Source organism: Neofelis nebulosa, chromosome 14 (assembly GCF_028018385.1).
Source record: "Neofelis nebulosa isolate mNeoNeb1 chromosome 14, mNeoNeb1.pri, whole genome shotgun sequence".
Lineage (NCBI taxonomy): Eukaryota > Metazoa > Chordata > Mammalia > Carnivora > Felidae > Neofelis > Neofelis nebulosa.
The window spans coordinates 76,950,238-76,967,929 of NC_080795.1; the positions used below are offsets into that span (position 1 = coordinate 76,950,238).

General features: G+C 44.2%; 1 long non-coding RNA gene across 1 annotated transcript; it reads right to left on the reverse strand.

The window, feature by feature from the left end:
* Positions 1-971: 971 nt before the first annotated feature.
* Positions 972-8,121, reverse strand: LOC131495101 (uncharacterized). Its single transcript, XR_009253763.1, has 3 exons — positions 7,605-8,121; positions 2,952-3,009; positions 972-1,245 (listed from the first exon to the last, which is right to left on the reverse strand). It is a non-coding gene; the product is annotated as an uncharacterized LOC131495101 (long non-coding RNA).
* Positions 8,122-17,692: the final 9,571 nt, after the last annotated feature.

Consider the following 17,692-nt stretch of genomic DNA (forward strand, 5'->3'; position numbering starts at 1 on the left):
AGAGAAAAGAGATACAGGGAGAGAGAGAGAGAGAGACAGAGAGAGAGAGAGAGAGAAGGAGAAGAATCTATAAATATTAAGTATTGGCAAGAATGTGGGGAAACTAGCGTTTCTACTCTGGTATTGGGAGAATAAAATGGTGTAGATAGTAAGGACAACTAGTTATCATTACCTAGTAATATTGACACACACACAAACACTCACATTTGCACTGATTGTTATGTGCAACAGTTCATTTTTTTATGCCCTTGACTATCTCCTCTTTACCCAGTTCCCTTATGCTGTGTTTATCATCATAATTACTCCCTTCCAGATCTTCTCACCTCCCTAGACCTGTGGCTGGTCGTCTGCTTTATAAATAAAGATTTATTGGAACACAGAGCCATGCCCTTTTGTTTACATACCGTGTATGGCTCTGTTCTCACTACAATGGCAGAGTTCAGGGGTCACAACAGAGACCAGCTGGCACACGGAGCTTGACATGCTTATTGTATCTCTTTTTACAGAAAACATTTGCTGGCTCCTGACAGCGTGCCCTCCTTTTTCAAAAACAAAGTTGAAATCAGCTTGGCTAAAGCCAAGTCACTCTCTGTCTTCACGTATCCTGTACAGCTCAATATGTTTGCAGAAAAGCACACGGCATATTGTCTCATCCCCTTTTTCATGTTTAAGTATTAATCCCAACTGGGATCCTAGGATCAGTTATCCCATTGGATTTTCATGTTTATTTTCTCTCCCATTCTCCTAGATGAATATTTTATACCTCCTACCGATGCAGAAAGCCTCCTTCTGGAAAGTCTGATACCTCCTCTCTGATCCTCATTCTCACTGACCTTATTTTCTGTTTCTATGCATAACTAGCAGTAAGCAGAAAAGAATCATCAAATTCCCACTAACACATATACTTACCCGGTAGCCTTCATATTATGTACAGCAGTTAGCTAATTCTGCATAACAAACTACTTCAAAACTTAAAGGAATAATCATTTGCCATTTTTCACTAGCCCACAGGTCAACGGAACAGATCTGATTGTTTGGACATGTCTTGGCTTACTTCTTTCTGTTTTCTCATGCGATTGTGGTTGGCTGGGAGCACTGGTGGCTTGGGCTTGAAGACTCAATTCTATTCCACATTTTCACATTCCTTGGGCAGGTTGGTCCAGGCATGTCAATATAATGGTGACAAGAAAGCACAGGTACACAATCAGTTCCTCAGTCTCCTGTTTACTTCAATTTGCTATCATCCTATTGGCCAAAATAAATCATCTGTCAAGCCCAAAGTCAAGGTCTGCACTGGACATAGGGAAGCATGAAAAATCAAACTCCTTACTACCTCAATGTGTTACTATATTTATATAATTAGTTTCCTTCTTACTGCACTGATACACGTCGCCATCATCCCTGAGCTTGATTTTTACAACAAACTCCCAGTCAGGCTCATCCCTGGCTCTTCGAATGTCTATGCTCAACATAGCAGCCAAACTGATTCTAAGAAATAGTAATTCGTATCATGCCATACTTCTGATCAAATCTCCCCAAAGACTTCCCATTCCACTTAGAAGAGAAGCAAAGAGCTTTATCTTGGCTAATAAGGTCTTACATGACTAGCTTGCTTGTAACCTTTCTGATCTCATTTTCTCACTCTCCCTCAGTCACCTGGTACAGGCACCATGGCCCACTTCCCATGCCTTGAACATTCCAAAACCCTACTTACTTAGGGCCTTTGCACTCTGTATGGAGTCCTTTCCCCCAGAGAGCACGTGATGTAGGTCTCTATCCAAATGGTCACTGTTATCAGAGAAGATTTCCCTGACTACGCTATATAAAATATCTACATTGTTCCACCCTCTAATCTTTATCCTCTGCTTTATTTTTCCCCACACCTGACGCACTGTGTATTCATGTTTATTTTTGTTTGCTTCTTTACTCTAGAAGGTAAGCTCCGTGGGGCCAATACTCCATTTGTTTGCTGCTGTTTCCAAAGTTCCTGGAACAGTGGTTGGCACAGAATAAGCCCTCAATAAATATGTGTTGAATAAATAAATACATGAGTGGATGAAGGAATTGGAAGACAATTAGAAACAACCTGATACACACTGACCATAAAATGAATTAATCAATCATGGTATACTTTCACATTGGAATGCCATGCAGTGAAGCAGAATAAATCACGACTATGCATATCAGCAAAGACGAGTCCAGTTATATAATGCTAAGAAAAAAAAAGAAAGAAAAAAAGAAAGAAAGAAAGAAAAAGAGAGAGAGAGAAAAAAAAAGAAAATTTCAGGAGAACTTTTGAAAGTACCCACACAAAGAATTAGGTTGGATTAACTGAAGCCAGGGGCCATAGATTAGTATGTCATTTCCAGGAAAGAAGCCCAGCCTTGGATTCCCTTTGTTGACTGCATCCTGGAGGGCAGATCATGGATTTACAGTTATGGTGCTGCAGCATCAGAGATGGGAGCACCGGAGCAGTTGTAAGCCACTGGCCAAGCAGGTCTGGGGCCCGACTTGCTGCTGATTGCTATAGCAGCCAGTTGTAAAGACATCCTTGAAACTAAAAGTAGCATATTCTCTGGCGTGTAAGTGGCATGGATTTTCTTTTGGAGCATGCATGAAAAGGATAATTCAACAAACAAGGTACGCAGAGGAAACAGTAGGCCAAATCCAAGGCTAAGACGTAATTCCTTAACTCTATCAGGCAGAATTAGGAGGTGTTCTGAGTCATCAGGTGGAAAAAGAAAATGAGCACTGTATCTATCTGCCTGTTTAAAAACCACTTCAATACAAAAACAAAAACAAGAAACAAACCACTTCAGTAATGTGCTGTAGCACGACCAAAACAAAGCAAATAGGGTAACATGTCCCCCAAACAGTGTGGAGTATCCAAAAAACATGACAAAACATGGGGTTAGAAAGACCTAGGTTACAGTCCTAACCCTACAACTTACTAGCTGTATGTCCTCAAACAGTTGTCTAAACTCCCAGAGGTTCTTTTCAGTTTTGCTTCTGGAAAAAAATGGATGCATTAAAAAGTGTGTTAAAGGTTTTTGAAATGATTAATTAAAAATATATATAAAAGTACTTAGCATCAAGCCTGACATTAAAACCTGAGTAATTGCATGAATAAATTGAATGAATGAACGAACGAATGAATGAGTAAGCTCTACAGTTGAGTAGAGGAGACACGCAATTCATTATAATTCCAAGTTCTCAAATGCAATAAACATAGCTGCATTGCTCTCCTGGAGAACAGAGTAGATTATTACATTTGGGAAACAGGGAAGGCATCATAGAGGAGTGAATTTGAGATTTGGTTTATGGTGAGATTGTTGTTGTTGTTGTTGTTGTTGTTGTTGTTGTTGTTGAAGGGGATGGGGAGGAGATGTTTCATAGGGAGCAAAGGCAAGGTTGGGTTTTTTAACAACCTTGGCAATTGTTTACCAATCTACCCATTAAACTCAGCGTTAATACTGATGAAAACTACATGTGTATGCATGCAGTGTCATCAGTGTAGAATCAATTTTATAATCACATATCCAGAAGCCTTAGGGCTTGATTTGCTTTAGAATTCCTCTCTCTCTCTCTCTCTCTCTCTCTCTCTCTCTTTCCTTCCTTACTCCCCTCCTTCCCTCCACCCTCTTTCCTTCCTTCTTTCTTTCTTTCTTTCTTTCTTTCTTTCTTTCTTTCTTTCTTTCTTTCTTTCTTTCTTTCTTTCTCTTTCTTTCTTTCTTTCTTTCTTTCTTTCTTTCTTTCTTTCTAGAAAGGCTGTGTCCTCATTGGGGTCAGGGACAGCAAATGAATGAATATTTTTGCAGTGAACCACAAAGCCATTCACACTAATGGGACACTTAAAGACTGTAAAGAGCCTCATGTGGAGACGGGTACCATTTTACTGCCAAATACTTATAGCAAACTTTCAGTTTTCAGAATTTTGGATTTCAAAATTGCAGATAAGAGACAACCTGTACGGGCATTCAAAAAGGAGCCTGACCAGATGCAAACACACTTGGCCATATCTGCAATAACCATGAAACCCCTTAGGACAAGGGGTCCAACGGGGGAAACGTTAGGCCCGTGTCCCACCTACGGTGCAATAGATTCTTTGCTCCCTGCTTTAAAGAAGCTCCCAGAATTAGGAGGCCCTCTGGAGAAATCTGGGCCGTCACGTACTAATTAACACAAATAGCAGTCCTCACGTGGCTGGATTATGTCTGAAAAATCATCCTTGACAGTGTAAATCTAAGCATCTCAGGAAAGTGATGACAAGTAAGTGTTTTCTCTCTCTAATAGCTTGAGTTGCAAGATATTTCAAAAACAAGATCAACAGAATACCAATTTGTCTGACAAGGGAGAGAAAATGTGAGGCATGTTTTTCTGACTATTTTTTTTTCTTGAGATGTCAAAGATTTAAGTCAAATCTGCAGCTCTTCAGCTTCTTTGGGTGTAATTCCAGAAGCATGGCTTAATGTGCTGGGCTCTAATGTAGTTAACATGATGAGAGCAGAAAACTCCATCTTATCGCACTCATTTTAAGACGATCTCTTAATTTCTATTAAAGAATCTTTGCAAGGGAATTGGCAAACGAAGTCCCACCAGTCACTGGCTGTGAGGGATGTACACATCAAGACATGGGATTATCTGGGCTCAATCTTTTGCATTAAATGTAAGACACTAAGCGCTTAGCGTAGACAACAAAAGATCACGTGTGGACACTGAGAATCCTTCAGTGAGTTTGTCTTAATCACTTGATCCTACCAATCCCGTGATACAAACATATTCCCATGTGTCCCCACTCGGGATGAGAATTGGAATGAACATGGTTTTAGGGCTTCATGATAAGAAGCACGAGGACTCTGTCCAGGGTGGCTCAGAGCACAGGAATCGAGTCACTTCCAAGCCCCTGCCTTTGCAGAAAGAAAGAGTAGGATGAAATGAGTTTTAAAAATTCCAAAGTGTGGTGATGAGCTGGAGTCTGGGAAACCCAGCCAAAGCTCATGAGATGGTAGGATCTGGAAAAAAAATGTGAGGGCGGGATTGCCTTTTGGAAAGCACTGCATTTGGACTCAGGCAGATCCAGGCTTGAAACACAGTCCCCCACAGATTAGTCATGTGATTATGAGCGAGTCATTTGAACTTTCTATGCTCTGAGCCCCCCTCTCCACCTGAAAAAGAAAGAAAATGCTGTCAAAGTGCTCTCACTACAAGGATTCAATGCAAAAGTACCTGAAACGTGTTGATAGAGGCAGCTATTAGTACAGGATGGTGTTGTTGATTGTGACGATGAAGACTGATGATGATGATGGTGGTGATGGTGATGATGGTGGTTATGGTGATGATGATGATGGTACTCATGGCAAAGGTGATGATGATGATGTGATGATAATGATGGTGGTGATAATGGTGGAGATGATGGTGACGATGATGGTGGTGATGATGATGGTAGTGGTGGTGATGATCATGATAGTGATGAAGATGAGGATGATGATGATGATGGTGGTGGTGATGGTGATGATGATGGTGATGGTGATGATGGTGGTCATGGTGATGATGCTGCTGGTGTTTATGGCAATGGTGGTGATGATGATGTGATGATAATGATGGTGGTGATGGTGATGGTGATGGTGATGGTGATGATGATGGTGATGATGGTTATGATGATGATGGTGGTGGTGATGGTGATGATGGTGATGATGATGATGATGGTGGTGGTGATGGTGATGATGATGATGGTGGTCATGGCAATGGTGGTGATGATGATGTGATGATAATGATGGTGGTGATAATGGTGGTGATGATGGTGATGATGGTGATGGTGATGGTGATGATGATGGTGATGATGGTGACAATGATGATGGTGGTGGTGATGGTGATGACGGTGATGATGATGATGATGATGGTGGTGATGGTGATGATGATGATGGTGGTCATGGCAATGGTGGTGATGATGATGTGATGATAATGATGGTGGTGATAATGGTGGTGATGATGGTGATGGTGATGATGGTGATTAGAAGTGGTGGTAATCAGATGAATTCAGATCCAAGGGTCTGGGATTTGGAATGATCATAGCTTCACTGTCTAGCAATATTGTGGTGCATGGGGGTTGAAATCTAGCGTAAAGATGAACAAATTGAATTAGGAACATAAATGCTGACTGGAAGAATTGGAAGAAATATCCACTCCGTTGGCAACCAAACCAAAAGTTCCTCTCTAACATGTGTCATAGACTCTTCCATGTGCTAAAGACACAGTGACAGATTAGACGGACAAAATCCTGTCAAGGAGAATTTATCTGCTAGAGAAAGAAAATAAATGGGAGCACATGGACAAATGAATACAGGAGAAATGTTCGGGTACTGATAAAATCTTTTTAAAGTATAGCAGGAATTATGTGTAAAGGAAAACGATATTATTCTTATTATTATCAGTTTTGGTGGGGAGGGAAGACACGAGCTATTTTACCTAGAGTTGTCAGAAAAAGTCTCCCCGAGAAGCACGTTTTTGAATTGAAGCTGAAATGATTAAAAAAGGAGACTCTAGTTTATGTAGGACTATGTAGAGCATGGTAAGGATTTCAGAGGGTTTTTCTCTAAGTAAAAAGGAAGATGATTATACAGGTTTAAGCAGGGGATGACATAATCTGATTTTGCCTTAGAGGATTACTGTGGTTGCTGAGTGTAGGGTATTAAGCTGCCGGGATCCGGGGTGGTAGGAGGGAAAGCAGGAAATCCAGAGAAGAGCGGACAGGACTTGTGCTAGGCTCATGGCCGTGGAGAAACAGGACTTGGTGGAACGTGGGGATGTGTTTTGGAGATAGACTGACACTATGCGCTAAGAGAGTGCCTGAGTCACAAAACTCTGCAAACCAGGAATCAACAGTATCCGATATCAGACTGCAATCCGGTGAAGCAAGTATACAGTCTTCTAGGGACTCGCCTGGCACCTGGGCTACGTTCTGATGCGCAGAACTGAGCTTCACATTCTGTTCAGACCCGTGTCCCCACCGACCTCTCCTTGTACTCCCTATCACGTCTTCAGGCTTTGGCCACACTGACACACTTTTAATTGTACCAATGTTGTTTTTTTTTTTAATTTTTTATTTTTAAATTATTTATTCTGAGACAGAGAGGGAAGGAGGGCAGAGAGAGAGGGAGACAGAATCAGAAGCAGGCTCCAGGCTCTGAGCCATCAGCACAGAGCCCGACGCGGGGCTCGAACTCACAAACCGTGAGATCGTGACCTGAACCGTGACGCTCAACTGACTGAGCCACCCAGGTGCCCCTTGACCAATGTTTTGATTCCTGCAGTTGATGACTGTGCCAGTCCTACCTGGAGCGCTCCGGGAGACATTTCCAGAACTCTCCACCTGGGTAGCCCCCCTCCCGTCTCCAGATCTTAACTTTCCGTGTCATTTCTTTGGAAGACTTTCCTGACTGCATTCGCTGGGTTTACTCCGCTCCGCACTAGTGGAGCTCCCCACGTTTCCTGATTATAATAACAACATGACTAATAGCTCTCATTTCTTTAAGGCTCTGGGGCAGTTTCCATGAGTCAACACGCTACTCCTCACAATAGCATCATAAAGTCAATAGCTGTGTTACCTCTGTTCTCCACACAACACATCTGCCGTCCAGGGCATTTGGGCAACACAGCTGATGGGAACTGGGCCTGGGGTCTGAGCGAGACAGGCTGACTCTGCGACTGTAATTCTGAACCATCCACTCTGACCTCCAAGAACCCGGTGACTGTCACATTTGGTGTAATTATTAGGTCATTGCCTGTTTTCTCTTCGGCTTCCAGCTTCATCGGGGTCAGAAGACCATCTGGTCTTGTTGGGAAGAAGCGTCCAGCCTTCTAACTAAGGTCCTAGCCCGGAGCTTGGGGCAGGGTGATCACTTGACAAATATTTGTTGATCATTTATCGTTTCGAACCAATGCCACGCGGACCCCCCGCACAGAAACCTCCTGGGCCCCCCAGGGGCTGTTCCTGTAACGTGGAAGCGGGCTCATTCCGTGTGCACGGGCTTCAGCTCGCAGAACCCCTGTAGGTCAGCCTGGGGCCACCCCTGCAGGGCTTCCCCGCTTGGCCCCATCCGTCGATTTCCACGTGGGGTGCGTTGGCCGAGTCCCAGGCTCAAGGTGCCCTCACGGAGGCCCCAGACGAAGGTCCTGTGATAGCTCCTTCTGCAGTGCTTGAGGGGCTTCTGCTGAGAAGTTGAGGCTCTCCTCAGGGAGAGGGGGTTCTCGGGCTCTGTTGGGGGCACACAGCGCTCACGGGAAAGGCTCGGCCATCAAAACCTGCCACACAATGGTGCCATTTTGATCTGGAAACGCGCTTCGCATCTGAGCTTCCCTTCCCTGTGCACAAAGCTGACACTCCCGATGACCCAAAGCAACGACAGGGCCGTGAAAGCCTCCTCTTTTGTGGCAGACGAGCTGGAGATCAGTCTGGACTTCACACTGAAGGAGGGGCTGGGGACCTGGATCCTGCCCCTGAGCTGGCTGCACAGACTCCAGAACTCTTTGAAGCTAGGCCCCTCGCCTGCACAGAGCGATGGCATCATCTGGAGTCGCGGGTATTAAAACAGACAGTGTTTTAACCACCAGCAGCTGCGTGCATGAAGGGGGTCCCTCAGTTCCACACAGCACTTTTCAGCCTGGAAAATGAAATCCTAGCCGCTGACTCATTGGCCTAAGGACAATTGACAGCAATGGACATTCTGACTTTAGGACTGGAGCCGTCATGTATAAAGCACTTATTCTGACCTAGTGCCTTAAAGAAGTTGAGACAGACTGTGGTCTAGTAACAACACCAACAGCAAGAAGCTGCGAAACCTCAGGGGCTTTGACGCAACAAAGGCTTGTTTCGTTCTCATCGCGCCCCCTGCAGGCTGGGGGTGGTGAAGCAGAGACCCAGGCCTAACTCCCAACTCCCACCACCTCCCTCCGGTTCTCCCCCCACCCCCGCCACCCCCGCCCCATTCTGGTTCCAATCACAAGAATGAGACGGTGGGGAGGGGGGTGGTGAAAAGAGGCTTTTCACTGCCTCTTACCAGAAGAGGGACATCACTTCTACTCAGGTTACTCTGCAAGGCAGTGACAGGACATCACTGGTTATTGGGGGGGGGGGGGGAAGGGGGGGCAGGGCTGGGAAATGAGGAAGAGTACATCGCGGATTTGGGTGGGCGTTCACAGCCCCTGCCATCCCTACAATGTGCCAGGTGCCAAGAATATGGGATTTCACAAACCAATCGTATTTTCTCGATATAAAGTTTTGCATTGTGTTATGTCTTATGTTATGAAATTGGAATGTGTTTTATAATCAGCATTTAAATTGCATCCAGTAGGGCTTTTTTCATGAACAAAAAGTTGTCACGGAACCGATGATGTTTGTTATCATCACGGGCATACTCAAATGAAGACTTTCTCCCTTAAGAGGCTCACGTTCTAATGGCAGGAACAGAACCCTAAGATTTTTGCAGGAGTTACCTAGCACCGGAAGTACAGGAAAGCAAAGTGTTGTCAAGGTTCCTTGCAAAGGCAGCCGATCCAGCCAGGGAAGGGTCGGAGGGGGCTTCCTGGAGGAAGTGGTTTCTGAGATTTAAAGAGCAAATAGGACTTAGACGTGAGGAAGAAAGAGACAACGTTTATAACCGCAGAGGCAGGAAAGAGCATAGCAAATAATTCTACACTGCTAGAGAACAGTCTTAGAAATGAGGGGATTTGAGAGATGGGGAGAGAGGGACAGAGAGGGGGGTGGGGCGGGAACTGGAACACACAGATCTGATTCTGGATTCCTAATGAAGAAATGAGGGGCTCTCATGTCAATATTACTTGAGAATAAGTGACGGGTCCTGATCTCAGTACAAAAGAGATATATTGTTCCTACCCAAGGAATTAAATCCTGGATGCCTGTGTGATCTGAATCCCCTTTGGCTGGGATGTGGGTAGCATGGAGAAGGGCAGGTGTGTTTGGGTGGTGGTAGGAGATGGGGGATCCTAAAGGGGGGTCCTTTCCTTTATCTCGAATCATCTCACCAGAGCCAGAAACTCAGGCAGTGCCGTGCTTAGTAAAGCCGGCCTTCTGGGTCACAGCTCTGTCCTCCCCGTCAGGGGAAATGTACACGCCATTGCAAAGAAGGAGCCCCTGACCTTTCATTTATTGTGAGGGACACGTGGGTCCCCTCGGAGGGGAGAGAAGGGTCTCGTGCTAGCCTGTCCCTTTCACCACCCATGCCCTCTCTAGCCGCCCTCACCAAATTGTCTCTGCTGCCTGGCTTTTTCTACAAGTTCTGTGGAAACAGAAGGAGGGAGATAGGAAGGAGCTAGCACCCAGATGAGTGACAAGGCCTAGTGACGCAACGTGAACCTCATGTGTGGCCCACGCTCGTGCACAGATGTCACATGTGCCCCTCACAGCGCTGGGATGTCAGGCTCAGACACAGCAGCTGCACCAGGAGCCTCCAACAGCCTCCTGCTTTCAGAGGACCCCAGAGGTCAGGATTTGGATGCCAATGGCAGGCTGTGACATCGGGAATTGTCATTTGTGAGTCCCCTGCAATGGCCTCCTCCCTTACACACTGGCTGAGCTCACGCTTAGGGGACCACAAGCAGGACTCTCAGAAGAAAAGGAGAAAAGTTTGTCTTCCATCGAGTTGCGCAGAATTATTACAGAAAAAAACCTAGAGATCCATCTTTTTTAAGTTTATGTATTTTGAGAGAGAGAGTGCAAGCAGGGCAGAAAGAGAGAGAGAGAGAGAGAGAGAGAGAGAGAATTCCAAGCAGGCTCCGCACTGTCAGCGCAGAGCCCGATGCCGGGTTCGAACTCACAAACTGCGAAAACATGACCTGAGCCAAAGTCAGACATGCAACCACCTGAGCCACCCAGGTGCCCCTAGAAACCCACTTTCATTTCACCATGTATGTTTTCCATCTTGTTTAATTTCTTTTGAGTTATATCTAACTCAATGTATTTCTTCTGAGTTATATCTAAAGGCATGAGGAATAGGTAGCCTTCTCAGGGTCCAGGGACCCTAAGGGAAATAACTCTGCTCTGGCCCACCCATCCGCATCAACTCACACCATCCCAGTGTCGGTAGGACCCCCTCTCCTGTCTCATTCCCATGCCAGTCCTCTGTCCACACTGACACAAATCTCAGGGCGTGGACCAAGCCCACCCAGCTGTCCAGGGGGCACGTCTCTGGGGCTCTGGGAAGGTCTCTCGTTGCTTATATAAAGAGCTAGTGTTGTCGGCCATGACGTCTCCTGTTGCCTACCCAGACCTCAGGCACAGAGTGAGTCAGTGATTCTGCTAAGTCAGCTAAGGAAGATTCAGGGTGCCCGACAAACCCAACTATCGCTGAGCTTTGGAGACCCCTCTGCACGCTCTCCGGCAAGTCCTTGGGGTGAGGATACGTAAACACAGAACAGCAGGACAGGTATAATTGCAAATATCCAGTTGGGTTCCATGGGTTGATCTTTTGGGTAAAAAAACACATGGGATTGATTCAGACCCTAGCTCAGCCCCTTCAAAACGGTGATCTTGGGGAATGACCTTCTGTTCTCTGAGCCCCTGAAAATAACAATTAAAAAATATGCCACATCCTGTCTACTGATCTCATAATATTGTGGTGGGGATCAAGATAACAGGTGTGGGGACGTTCAGTCAATTATAGTTATTCAAAACTGAGTTTTCGCTTACCTGATCTGTTCCTGTATTTATTTCACATATTCAAAGCCAAACTGCAAACCCATTAATTCAGATTTATCCCAAGCATGCTAAGAGATGGAGGGAGAGGGTCGGGGACCCACCCTATTCCAGGAGCTTTTCTTCATAACTACCATTTACTGACCTCCAGCTCTGCTCTGGCCCGTTGCTAATTCTCTGGTGCACATTCTTGTAGATGATTCACAGGACCTGCAGAATAGGTTGCTGTTTCATTTAACGGATGAAATTGGGATTCAGAAACACAAATCAGCCTTTACAAGGTGGTATAGCTATAGATTGCAAGGTTGGGAATCAAACTCAAGCTCTCTGGGTCTAACGTATTCTTTCCAAAGACCACGCAAGGATTCTTTCCACCACTGTCTGCGACTCCCATGTGGAGAGCTTTGTTTCAAATGCTGGAGGTGCTCAGAAAATGCTTAAGTATTTGACGGCACTGACCTTCACCTGGAAAGTCGAGTCACAGGTCTGCAGAGAAGCAAAAGGGTTTGCAGCAACAATGCCTCATTTTGTAGAGAGGTTTTACAAGGATAGAAGTTCAGAGTTTCCTCTTTGCTCCATCCCTTTTTGCATGCCCCTCTTCTTGCTAGTGTCTCTGCTCATCCGTGTAGGAATCTTACTTCATTAATCATTACCAGTGCACCTTTCTACTCCGCACATTGAACCTGTGAACACGGAGAAATGTACTGGGCAATGAGAATTCTTATTAGTCACTTCATAAGGCTGCTGTGAGCACCCCGTGTAGAAACACTTGGCCCAGTTCCTGGTGCTTAGTAAACACTCAACAAATTGAAAGTGTCGGCAGCCACTGGCCCACTCTGCTGTCCCCAGGGTGGCCTTCCGAGTCGTAATGACATCAGAAAACACACAGCAAACATTACAGAACCACAGAGTCATTTGTTTGGTTTTACTGGCTGGGACAAACATCTCAGACAGAAGCATTACCCCAGAGATGAGACGAAGACACGTTGGAGGCAGACCCTGAGCTCCGGGCCACAAGGGTTTACACGGAAGTTAAGAGAATATACCTGCTTTCTTACAGACCCACAAAGCAAAGAAGACCTGCGTGGCAGACTTTGTCCTATTTTCTGAGGCAACTGATAGTAACTTGGTCCAATGGATTAGACACTTTTTGTCTTGTAGGGAAGTAGGGAGAAAGGAAATAGAAAGTGGGAACATCTCCCCCAGTAATTCAGCACACACCCCAGTGTTTCGGTATCCTTCCCAAGACTTCAACATCTTCCCCAGTATTTTGGCTTTTCCCAGTACTTCAGCATACTTTCCGTACTGAGGCATACTCTCTGGGACTGGAGTATCCTTTCCGAGACTCCAGTGTCTTCCTCAGTACTACTGAGCGTATTCAAGGGGCAGGGGAGATTCCTTTCTTTTTGACTATGGTAAGAATATAGGAAGCAGGAAGTTTGCTTTCTGGAACAAAGGCCAAATGAAAAATCCCAGGTGCACAGTGGAGGTCCCATGAATTGTAGCTATTCCTATCTATTTTGGCCTTACATTCCGCTGACGTATGTCTCTTATCTCCCCTGCTTGACTTTAAGTGCCAGGCAACAGGATCCATAGCTGATTTTTCTTTTTATTGCTTATAGGACTTTGCACATGGAAGGAGCTAAGTAATATTTGTGCAATATGTGGTGTGCATGTGGGCATGTGTGTGTGTAATCATAGGAACCCAATCACTGGTTTGATATGCATCACTCACTATGAACTAAAAACTGCACTAAATCCTTACAAGCTGGGGTAATGATGGTAGGCATGACCACATTCAGAAGGATGGGCTTAGAGGCCAAATCTAAATGAGCAGAAAACTCAACCCTTAAGATTTGTCACCAGGGATGCCTGGATGTCTCCGTTGGTTGAGTGTCCGACTTTGGCTCAGGTCATGATCTCACAGTCCTTGAGTTCCAGCCCTGCTTGGGCCTCTGTGCTGACAGCTCAAAGCCTGGAGCTTGCTTCGGATTCTGTGACTCCTTCTCTCTCTGCCCCTCCCCAACTTGTGCTCTGTCTGTCTGTCTCTCTCTCTCTCTCTCAAAAATAAATAAACATTTAAAAAAATTAAAAAAAAAAAGATTTGTCACCAGAAGTTTGTTTCAGATTCAGCTACAACTCATTGAACACGTGTTAGATGGGATGGTAAGAGATTCCATAATATTTATAGTTAGATTCTGAAAAAGAGGTGTTTATCCACCTTATGGATGAAGAAACCGAGGTTTAGAGAGAGGAGCTAATCTGCCCAAGGTCATGTACCTGGCACCGGGTTGAGCTGAGATTCTGAATGTAGGCACATGTATTTCTTGGGAAAGACTACGAATTGAAATTGCAGGGAATTCTCTTACTCATCATTATCTAATGGTGAAAAAAAACAAGGTGGACTCTCAAATATTATATGCCTAATAATTATTTTCTATGAACAGCCAATTTCTTAATTTTCCTGAAGTAATTTTTACAGCTATCAGCCTGCTTCACTGACCATTGGTATGAATTTGGGTGAGCATAAAATATTCATAAAATCCTATTGATTGAAATGAAGGAGACCGTTGACCCGGGTTCAGAAAATTTTGGGAAAAAAATTATATTACAATGAGATGCAACATGTTCCATAACATGATGAAGATTTGAAGACAAAGTTCTCCCAGAAGGGCCTAAGAACCATAGCTGCTTTAGGTTCTGGATTCCATCAGATGTGTGTTTCCTTATCCAAAATGGGAGACCATCTTCCAGAAATCAGTTCCTGAGTTGGTTTCTCCTCGCCTTACTTCATCACGTTCTGTACCTCCTTAAGAACCTCTTGGGGCGCCTGGGTGGCTCAGTAGGTTAAGCCTCCGACTTCAGCTCAGGTCACGATCTCACGGTCCGTGAGTTCGAGCCCCGCATCGGGCTCTGGGCTGATGGCTCAGAGCCTGGAGCCTGCTTCCGATTCTGTGTCTCCCTCTCTCTCTGCCCCTCCCCCGTTCATGCTCTGTCTCTCTCTGTCTCAAAAATAAATAAACGTTAAAAAAAAAAAAATTAAAAAAAAAAAAAAGAAAAAAGAACCTCTCATCACAGCCTGGTTTACTGTGTCAAGGAAGACAGGATGCTTCCTAGACACTTAAGGTTTCTGTGTGGGATATAAAGGTAATAGACACGAATTGGAGACAAATCACACAGTCAAGAATAAATGCTAAATTGTGGAAAACAAATATAAGTGATACTTTAAGGCTGTGTACTGAGACTCAAGGGAGTGGCTTTCAATCCTAAGTAGACCCTGATGTGACCTCCACCCACTGTACTTAGGTGACTTGGGCAACTGGCCAAAGTACTGTCTCCCACATCTGCGTGACCAGGAAAATAATATCAAAGGAGAAAATCAGTTGTTATGATAATATGAGATCCTTAGAAAAGTACCAGGCACAGAGTTGGGCTCTAAACAGGCACTAAAAGATACCAGGTTGCCTTACTGCTCTGTCTCCTCAGTTCCCATTTTGGGAGAAAATATAGTCAATAGTCAGAGAGGATTCTTGAAGGGGACCTTACAGAAGGAAGTTGGCAGGGGTAGGAGAGACTCAAGTTTAAGTTGTGAGAAGTTGGGTATTTTGAACACCTAGCCAACTTATGAACACTAGTGGTTTATTCCTCGCTGTCTTTAGCTACTTTAGAATCAGTTAAAAATTTTGAACCATGGCATATCTGACTCAGCTTACCTATGTAATGAAGTATATTGTCTGCGTTTCTTTACTCTAACAACTAGACTCGCTGTCCCAGGCCTGATGATTATTTGGTTACATGATCCATCTGGTTCTTATCCCTGAAACTATAAGAAGGTCAGCAAGGGGGAAGAGTTTTCTTTATCAGTCAGCTCCAAGAAACAACACTGGATATATTCTAGAAAGGGAGATGAACCCCGAAGATGGCAGAGTGAGGACAGTGTAGTTCAGTTTCTTATCCCTGAGAACAGCCGCGGAGCTGGCTCTGAGAAGCTGCAGGTGTAATTCTTGTCCCCCGGTAATCAGCAAAGAGATTGCTTTATAAGTAGACGGTGGCCATTTTGCAAACTGAGAAAATTGGAGAAAATCACGTTAAATGTGTAGTGTGTCTGTTGAAAGAACCTGTAAACCTTGAAGGGAAGAAAGAGGCGAAGGAAACTGAAAACTGTTCTTTATTCCCTTAAGTGAGCACCCTGGGATGTGAAGTGTTTGACATTTTTCTCCCTCAAATATTAGGGGACAATAAACTTTAGAGTCAGACCCCAATTCTAGGGTCACTTCTTCCAGAGTACCTCCCTGATATTTCTAATGATATCAAACCTATTCTTTGTATTATTAAAATACAACACGTTTGTCTCTCATAGTTCTTATATAGAGCTGAATCTGTTTTAATTTTCCACTGTGTTCCCAGCACCCATGAGAGTCATGCACATGGGCATTATGCATGTGTTTGAAATAACAAATCTAGGGGTGCCTCTGTCAAGTGTTTGACTCTTGCTTTTGGCTCAGGTCATGATCTCATGGTTTGTGAGTTCAAGCCTTGCATCAGACTCTGTGCTGACAGTGTGGAGCCTGCTTGGGATACTTTCTTTCTCTCTCTCTCTCTCTGCCCCTCCCTTATTCATGCTCTCTCTCTCTCAATAAATAAATAAAACTTAAAAGAAAAAGAAATAACAAATTTTTTACATTCTCTTTGAGAGGCCAGATAAAGCAGATTAAAAAAAAATTCAAATCCAATGATACTTTTTTAAAACAAATGACAGAAAGCAACTACAAATGTATGAGACACAAGTATAATTATTTTGGAAATAAAATCTGGGAAGCAGTGATGCAGTGAAATGGTATAGGCAACCTCAACCAGTACATGGTGGCAATTCCCTTGCCTTCGATACCTTCTGCTTCTCTCTGAAGACGGGACAGGAAACTGGCACCCGTGAGGCTAAGTTGCCTCTGTGTTAGTCTCCTTCCATATTGAAAGATCCCAGAGAAATGCTCTGATTGGGAAGCTTTGGGTATTAAGCCGACACACATTCAAGGCTTAGCTTACCCTTGATGTTTTCCACCATGGTACACATGGTACAAGGGAATAGGCTTGCTCCCCCAGAACAGGTTGCTGTCATTCAAGAGCAAATTAGACTGGGTAACAACCAAGCAAGGTGAAACAGTATGGCCACGGCGTCTATTTCAGCCACGAGAGAAGGTCCTCCACAACTCATGAGAAATACACTTTTCCTTCTCAGAGCTCATTTCTCTTTCTTAAGATACATAAGAATTTAGTACAGTGGACTCTTTCCTCAGAGCTGACCTTTGGACTGGACAGATTATATAAATGGATGTCTGCATATATACCGAGATCAAACATGTCTGTATACATAGTATATGCCTTCTCTTCCCATGCGCCCACCATTTCCACAGCTGACTGCTCTACCGAGGTGCTCCTCATGAATACGTCATCGCTGCCCCTAATATAAGGGGTCCTTCCCTACAGGAGCTGACTCCACTACATAGATAAGCTAACAAAGACTCCCTTGCAGCTATAGAGTTAAACATGTCTGGTGCCATTGTATGACACAAGAATCATTTCCCCATTCAGCGGGAATTCCTCGAATACATGGACCGTGAGTTCCTGTCTCTGTATCCTGCACGGCCTTTACCATGAGACTTAGAACATAATAGATATTCTGTTAGCATGTGAATGAATGGATGAATGAATGGGTAGAATATGCACAGCTAAAAACCAGAAGCTAACTAGTTTTACATAGCTAAGGATTTCAGAATTTATCTATAGCTGACGTACGATGTTTCTTATCAAATCTGAGCATGCTGTCTTTTAATTAAGCTTTTTAATCTAATTATTAATAAACGTTATTTAAACTTAAATAAAATTTAACAAACCTAATCCTTTTAATAAACTTTATTAGTATCTGCCATTCAATTTTCTAATTGAATTCAAAGGCTGACCCCTCTAGATTTTCTACAACATGAT